This window comes from Erpetoichthys calabaricus, chromosome 7 (genome assembly GCF_900747795.2).
Source record: "Erpetoichthys calabaricus chromosome 7, fErpCal1.3, whole genome shotgun sequence".
NCBI classification, from domain to species: domain Eukaryota; kingdom Metazoa; phylum Chordata; class Cladistia; order Polypteriformes; family Polypteridae; genus Erpetoichthys; species Erpetoichthys calabaricus.
Window position 1 is genome coordinate 7,627,207 of NC_041400.2, and position 8,229 is coordinate 7,635,435.

General features: G+C 46.2%; 1 long non-coding RNA gene across 1 annotated transcript; it reads left to right on the forward strand.

Annotated features, from left to right (window-relative positions):
* The first annotated feature begins 5,162 nt into the window (after positions 1 to 5,162).
* Positions 5,163 to 7,206, forward strand: LOC127528805 (uncharacterized). The gene is made up of 3 exons (XR_007935416.1): positions 5,163 to 5,228; positions 6,317 to 6,469; positions 7,053 to 7,206. It is a non-coding gene; the product is annotated as an uncharacterized LOC127528805 (long non-coding RNA).
* Positions 7,207 to 8,229: the final 1,023 nt, after the last annotated feature.

An 8,229-nucleotide genomic window follows, 5' to 3' on the forward strand; every position in this document is an offset into this window, starting at 1 on the left:
TGGGCCATGTTCCGTGCCTCTATTGTTGAGGCAGCTGACCGGAGCTGTGGCCGTAAGGTGGTCGGCGCCTGTCGTGGCGGTAATCCCCGAACCCGCTGGTGGACACCGGCGGTGAAGGATGCCGTCAAGCTGAAGAAGGAGTCCTACAGGACCCTTTTGTCCTGTGGGACCCTGGAGGCAGCTGATAGGTACCGGCAGGCCAAGCGGAATGCGGCTTTGGTGGTTGCTGAGGCAAAAACTCGGGCGTGGGAGGAGTTTGGGGAGGCCATGGAGAATGACTTTCGGACGGCTTCGAGGAGATTCTGGTCCACCATCCGGCGTCTCAGGAAGGGGAAGCAGTGCAGTGTCAACACTGTATATGGTGGGGATGGTGCGCTGCTGACCTCGACTCGGGACGTTGTGGGTCGGTGGGGGGAATACTTCGAAGACCTCCTCAATCCATTAACATGCCTTCCAATGAGGAAGCAGAGCCTGGGGACTCAGAGGTGGGCTCCCCCATCTCTGGGACTGAGGTCACCGAGGTGGTCAAAAAACTCCTTGGTGGCAGGGCCCCGGGGGTGGATGAGATACGCCCGGAGTTCCTCAAGGCTCTGGATGTTGTAGGACTGTCTTGGCTGACACGCCTCTGCAACATCGCATGGACATCAGGGACAGTGCCTCTGGATTGGCAGACCGGGGGTGGTGGTCCCCCTCTTTAAGAAGAGGGATCGGAGGGTGTGTTCCAACTACAGAGGGATCACACTCCTCAGCCTCCCTAGAAAAGTCTATTCAGGGGTCCTGGAGAGGAGGGTCCGTCGGATAGTCGAGCCTCGGATTCAGGAGGAACAGTGTGGTTTTTGTCCTGGTCGCGGAACAGTGGACCAGCTCTACACCCTTAGCAGGGTCCTGGAGGGTGCATGGGAGTTTGCCCAATCAGTCTACATGTGTTTTGTGGACTTAGAAAAGGCATTCGACCGTGTCCCTCGGGGAATCCTGTGGGGGGTACTCCGAGAGTATGGGGTACCGGCCCCCCTGATAAGGGCTGTTCAGTCCCTGTACGATCGGTGCCAGAGCTTGGTCCGCATTGCCGGCAGTAAGTCGAACCCGTTTCCAGTGAGAGTTGGACTCCGCCAGGGCTGCCCTTTGTCACCGATTCTGTTCATAACTTTTATGGACAGAATTTCTAGGCGCAGCCAGGGTGTTGAGGGGGTCCGGTTTGGTGGGCTCAGGATTGGGTCACTGCTTTTTGCAGATGATGTTGTCCTGTTTGCTTCATCAGGCCGTGATCTTCAGCTCTCTCTGGATCGGTTCGCAGCCGAGTGTGAAGCGGCTGGGATGAGAATCAGCACCTCCAAATCCGAGACCATGGTCCTCAGCCGGAAAAGGGTGGAGTGCCCTCTCAGGGTTGGTAGCGAGATCCTGCCCCAAGTGGAGGAGTTCAAGTATCTCGGGGTCTTGTTCACGAGTGAGGGAAGAATGGAGCGTGAGATCGACAGGCGGATCGGTGCGGCATCCGCAGTAATGCGGGCTCTGCATCAGTCTGTTGTGGTGAAAAAGGAGCTGAGCCGCAAGGCGAAGCTCTCAATTTACCAGTCGATCTTTGTTCCTACCCTCACCTATGGTCATGAGCTATGGGTAGTGACCGAAAGAACGAGATCGCGAATACAAGCGGCTGAAATGAGTTTCCTCCGCAGGGTGTCTGGGCTTTCCCTTAAAGATAGGGTGAGAAGCTCAGTCATCCGGGAGGGGCTCAGAGTAGAGCCGCTGCTCCTCCGCATCGAGAGGAGTCAGATGAGGTGGCTCGGGCATCTGATCAGGATGCCTCCTGGACGCCTCCCTGGTGAGGTGTTCCGGGCACGTCCAACCGGGAGGAGGGCCCCGGGGAAGACCCAGGACACGCTGGAGGGACTATGTCTCTCGACTGGCCTGGGAACGCCTTGGGATTCTCCCGGAAGAGCTAGAAGAAGTGGCCGGGGAGAGGGAAGTCTGGGTATCTCTGCTCAAGCTGCTGCCCCCGCGACCCGACCTCGGATAAGCGGGAGACAATGGATGGATGGATAAATTCAGTAGTGTAATTTCAAGTTTGAAGTTACCAATTTTACATTTTCTAAGTACATCACACATTTAAACATATTTAAACATATACAGAGAATATAGATGGATAGAACTACATTTATCTCCATGCGAGTAGTAGGGTGATGTACCATGTTAGCCATTATGGATGCAATGAGAAGTGAAGCAAAATGATACCTTTAACTGGCTAACTAAACAGAAATTTGTCATCTAACAGAAGTTCATTCAATAAATAAATCCACCTTAATAAAGGCATAGGTGTCTGTGTGTCCATCTGATTGCTGTGTCTCTGTCATTCCAATAGATGGGGCATCACAAACATTTGTAGCCATCTGTTGGAATGACAAATGCAATGCATTTTATTACTACATGCATAACAAAATACATTTTGATAGACGGTGCACTGCAAACAGTAACACTGAGGCGTAAGTTGATTACTGAGATTTCAACCAGTCCTAGATAGATAGATAGATAGATAGATAGATAGATAGATAGATAGATAGATAGATAGATAGATAGATAGATAGATAGATAGATAGATAGATAGATAGATAGATAGATAGATAGATAGATAGAAAGGCACTATATAATAGATAGATAGATAGATAGATAGATAGATAGATAGATAGATAGATAGATAGATAGATAGATAGATAGATAGATAGATAGATAGATAGATAGATAGATAGAAAGGCACTATATAATAGATAGATAGATAGATAGATAGATAGATAGATAGATAGATAGATAGATAGATAGATAGATAGATAGATAGATAGATAGATAGATAGATAGATAGATAGATAGATAGATAGAAAGGCACTATATAATAGATAGATAGATAGATAGATAGATAGATAGATAGATAGATAGATAGATAGATAGATAGATAGATAGATAGATAGATAGATAGATAGATAGATAGATAGATAGAAGTTTATTTGTCCCCAGTTCCCTTGCATGCCCATAAATACTTTTGATGTACGTGCTCTCTGACTGACCTGCAGCCACAGGCGACCCTCTTTCACAGATCCCCAAGGTTCAGCTCCGATGCTCACACTTCCATTACAAACTCTTTTTCGACACTGGGCAGGGGTTAGCAGGCATCATGACACACTACTCCTCTACCTCTACGATTTGTGTGACAGTAGCCCTCTTATTGTTTCATTCCAGATGGCATAGCTTTTGTTGAACTCTTTCTTTGAAGAGTCTTTGCTGCCCAACACCAGTTGGTGGTTCTTTGTTTAGCCCCCCTTAGGACCACTGTTGGTAGGCCCTCACCACTTTTTACCAACAAGTCATTTCACAAATGTTCAGACCCCATTGTCTGCCCATAACGGTGTGACCCTTTTTTGAAGTCACTCAGGTCTTTTAGCTCTGCTTATGTCTTCTGCGCTGAACATGTCGACTCAATAATAGGACTTTGGTCTAATTTGACTACGACAACCTAAAGTCAACATACCGTCTAAGACAGCACCATCCTTGACATGCCCTGCTGTTATGAGATGATAAAAGTTGATCGCTTCATATGGGAGTGTTCGTAGTGTTTTGGCTTATCTGTGAATGAGGGATGGGGAACCCAAAAATTCCCGGAATTGTTTTAAAAACTTACAGCAATTCCTTCTTAGTTGCCTTTAAAATATTCTCCTTGAGATGCAGTCCACTTGTCCCAGTACTTCTCACATTCCCGGAAAAAAATGTCCTCTTGTTACCATGCCTACAGCCTCCTGCATTTTTTCATGTATTTCTTCCATGGTAGCAAATCCTCCTCCCTTCAATCTCAATTTGAATTTTGGGAACAAAAAAGAAGTCACAGGGAGTGCGATCTTATGTTTTTGGCCAACAACTCTTTGACTGACAGCATGGTGTGTGCAGGTGCACCATTGTGGTGCATGGAGCTCGTCTCCAGATGTTTTCTTCCTGATGCTGTCCCACAGACGTTTCAGCGATTAAATGTAATGTTACTAATTAACTGTCTGTCCACAGGGGAAAAAATCTTTATGAACAAGTCGAAAAACATTGATTATCGTTGTATCTGGAATATAGGCCCGTGGTGGCTTGAAGGGGAAAGAAATCACAAAGTCTCCTGTGCAATCGTAGAATAGACAACAGAAATACTCAATCAGCTCAGCACGGTGCCAATGATTATTCAGACCAGAGCGCGATCATCTTTGTGTTATGAACTTGGAATTCAAAGCACTAAAACACTTCCAAAACTGCCCACTGGGGGGATTTATCATCAAACCCCTGGTAGATATACAGTAAGAGTAAACGCAAGAGCTTTATAAAGTAAAAGATTTATTTCACAAAAAGGCTCTGTTACACTGTGACGCTCCGAAGAGCACACAAGACCTAGACTTCCTGCAATAGGCAATTCCAAAAGCAACGTCAATACTGTAATCTAGAGAAGGGTCAAAAAACAGAGCAGAAGTTTTGAAAAAGTCCAGAGAATCACAAATGCACAAGCACAGCAAAAACACAAGTAAACTCACCAACTCCCAAGCACAACTGAATGAACCACCAGGAATTATGGGAAACCCTCACTTTTATAGAGCTGAAGGTAATCAAAGGAGCTGATGGGCAGGTGATTACATCTCTTGGGGAACCAAACACAAAACACAAGGCACACAACAAAGGCTTAGAGAGATAAACACGGAACAACATGAATAACTAACAAAAGTAACATTAACATAACATAAATAAATGACCTCCCGATCGCACCACACTTTGCACCACATCACTCATCATAGCCACCTCTCTGGTGCACTGCATTGAAGCATTAACTTCAATCATGAAGTCGTGATGGCTTTGAAGCAATAAGCTGGGGGTGTCGCTGCTGAATTCCTGTTTGCTTTGAAGCAATAAGGTGTGGGTGTTCCCCCGTGAACTCCCGATCTCACCACATTTCGCACCACATCACTCTTCATAGACACCTCTCTGGTGCACTGCATTGAAGCATTAACCTCAATCATGATCACTTTGAAGCAACAAAAAGTCCCCCGTGAATTCCTGATTGATTCAGAGCAATAAGGTGTGGGGGTCCCTCGTGAACTCCAGATCGCACCACATTTCACACTGCATCTCTCATCCTGGCCGCTTTTGTGATTTATCATGCCTTGCATTGCATTAAAGAATTAATCTCCCTCATGATATTGTAATGGGTTTGAAGAACTAAGGTGCTGGGGGGGTTCCCCCATGAACTCTCGATTGCACCACACTTTGCACCACATCACTCTTCATAGCCACCTCTCTGGTGCACTGCATTGAAGCATTATCCTCAATCATGAAGTCGTGATCACTTTGAATTAATAAGGTGGGGTTGTCCAACATAAATTCCTGATTGCTTCAAAGAAATAAGGTGTGGGGGTCCCCCGTGAACTCCCGATTGCACCACATTTCACACTGCATCTCTCGTCATGGCTGCCTCTGTGATTTGCCACGCCCTGCACTGCATTAATGAATTAATCTCCCTTGTGACACTGTGATGTGATTGAAGCAATAAGGTGTGGGTGTCCCCTGTGAACTCTCGATCGCACCACACTTTGCACCACATCTCTCTTCATAGCCACCTCTCTGGTGCACTGCATTGAAGTATTAACCTCAATCATGAAGTCGTGATCGCGTTGAAGCAATAAGGTAGGGGTGTCCCCAGTGAATTCCTGATTGCTTCAGAGCAATAAGGTATGGAGGACCCCCATGAACTCCCGATCGCACCACATTTCGCACCACCTGTGTGATTGCCCTACACGACATTTCGCACCACCTGTGTGATTGCCCTGCACTACATTAAAGAATTAATCTCCCTCGTGACCTCATGATGGGATTGAAATAATAAAGTGTAGGGCGTGGGGTCCCCCGTGAAGTCCTGATAGCAAAAAAGGCACAAAACAAAGGCTTAGAGAGTTAAAAATGGAACAACATGAATAATTATCAAAAGTAACATTAACATAACATAAATAAATGACCTCCCGATTGCACCACACTTTGCACCACATCGCTCTTCATAGCCACCTCTCTGGTGCACTGCATTGAAGCATTAACTTCAATCATGAAGTCGTGATGGCTTTGAAGCAATAAACTGGGGGTGTCCCTGGTGAATTCCTGTTTGCTTTGAAGCAATAAGGTGTGGGGGTCTCCCGTGAACTAAGAATCGCACCACATTTCGCACTGGCTTGTCATAGCCACTTTTCAGTTTTGTCACACCCTGCACTGCATCAAAGTATTAATCTCCTTCATGACATTGCAATGGGTTTGAAGAACAAAGGTATGGAGGTCCCCCATGAACTCCCAATCGCACCACACTTTGCACCACATCACTTGTTATAGCCACCTCTTTGATTCACCACGCCCTGCACTGCATTAAAGAATTAATCTCCCTCATGACATTGCGATGGGTTTGAAGAACTAAGGAGTGGAGGTCCCCCGTGTACTCCCGATCGCACCACATTTCGCACTGCATCCCTCGTCACAGCTGGCTATGTGATTCGCCATGCCCTGTACTGCATTAAAGAATCAATCTCCCTCGTGACCTCGTGATGGGATTGAAGCAATAAAGTGTAGGGGTTGGGGTCCCCCGTGAACTCCCGATCGCACCACACTTTGCACCACATCACTTGTTATAGCCACCTCTTTGATTCACCACGCCCTGCACTGCATTAAAGAATTAATCTCCAACATGACATTGTGATGGCTTTGAAGAACAAAAGTGTGGAGGTCCCCCGTGAACTCCCGATCGCACCACATTTCGCGATGCATCCCTCGTCATAGCTGGCTATGTGATTCGCCACTGCATTAAAGAATCAATCTCCCTCATGACCTCGTGATGGGATTGAAGCAATCAAGTGTACGGGCTGTGGTCCCCCATGAACTCCCGATCGCACCACACTTTGCACCACATCACTTGTTATAGCCACCTCTTTGATTCACCACGCCCTGCACTGCATTAAAGAATTAATCTCCCTCATGACATTGTGATGGGTTTAAAGAACAAAAGTGCGGAGGTCCCCCGTGAACTTCCGATCGCACCACACTTTGCACCACATCACTTGTTATAGCCAGCTCTTTGATTCACCACACCCTGCACTGCATTAAAGAATTAATCTCCCTCATGACAATGCGATGGGTTTGAAGAACTAAGGAGTGGAGGTCCCCCGTGAACTCCTGATCGCACCACATTTCGCGATGCATCCCTCGTCATAGGTGGCTATGTGATTCGCCACTGCATTAAAGAATCAATCTCCCTCGTGACCTCGTGATAGGATTGAAGCAATAAGGTGCAGGGTGTTGGTGGGGTGGTTCCCTGTGAACTCCCGATCATGCCTCACTTTGCGCCGCACCACTCTTATTTACACACCACTTATCTGGCATAAAGCTTACCGTTCTTGTTATGCGGCAGGAACTCAACAACACGGAAGTGGCCAGAGACCCCCAAGCGGCTCTGGACCACCATCGGACAGGAACTCATTTTTGATTCTTGGATACAAAGTTCCTGCAGTGGGAAAACAGAGAATTGAAGAGCAGCCTTTGTGTCCAGCACGGCACAGCAGCTCTCTGCGCTTTTCTTGTTAACACGAAATTGATTGAACTGAGTAGAAAGGAAAGCCGAAGATGTGCTTTGTCGCTCCTCTGCGGATGCCCATTTATGAGTGTGTACCTGAATATTTCTCATGTTCGGTACGTCTTCATAATTCTTCTCATTACCCACTCTGGATGTTTCATTTCCTCCTCTGAGCCAATAGCGGCTTCTTATTGACTTTATCTAATTTCTTTCTATTTTTTTTTTTTAACAGTGTAATTTTATTTTTTTTCATTTCAAATAATCAGTGCGAAAACGCAATGAAGAGGCTGCCACTGATTCAGGTTGGAGGGCTGTCTCATTACCTCGTTTTAAGATGTGTCTTGTTACACTTAAAAAAAAATGAAGTGCTGAATTATACATCACTCTTGGCAGTGTCTGACAAGTTCCCTTGCTTTTCCTTCAGAAGAGTATCCATCTATTTATAATGCATTTGACATGAGGCTATGATAGATGCATGATAAATGGACGGCGATGGAAATGTGCAAATTTCTTCCCCCCCGCCCCCAAATTCGCAGATAAATTTTTGAATTGCGTCTTGGCAAAAATACATAAATTAAGAACACAATAAATAAATAAAGGCGACTGGATCTACTTGGGTC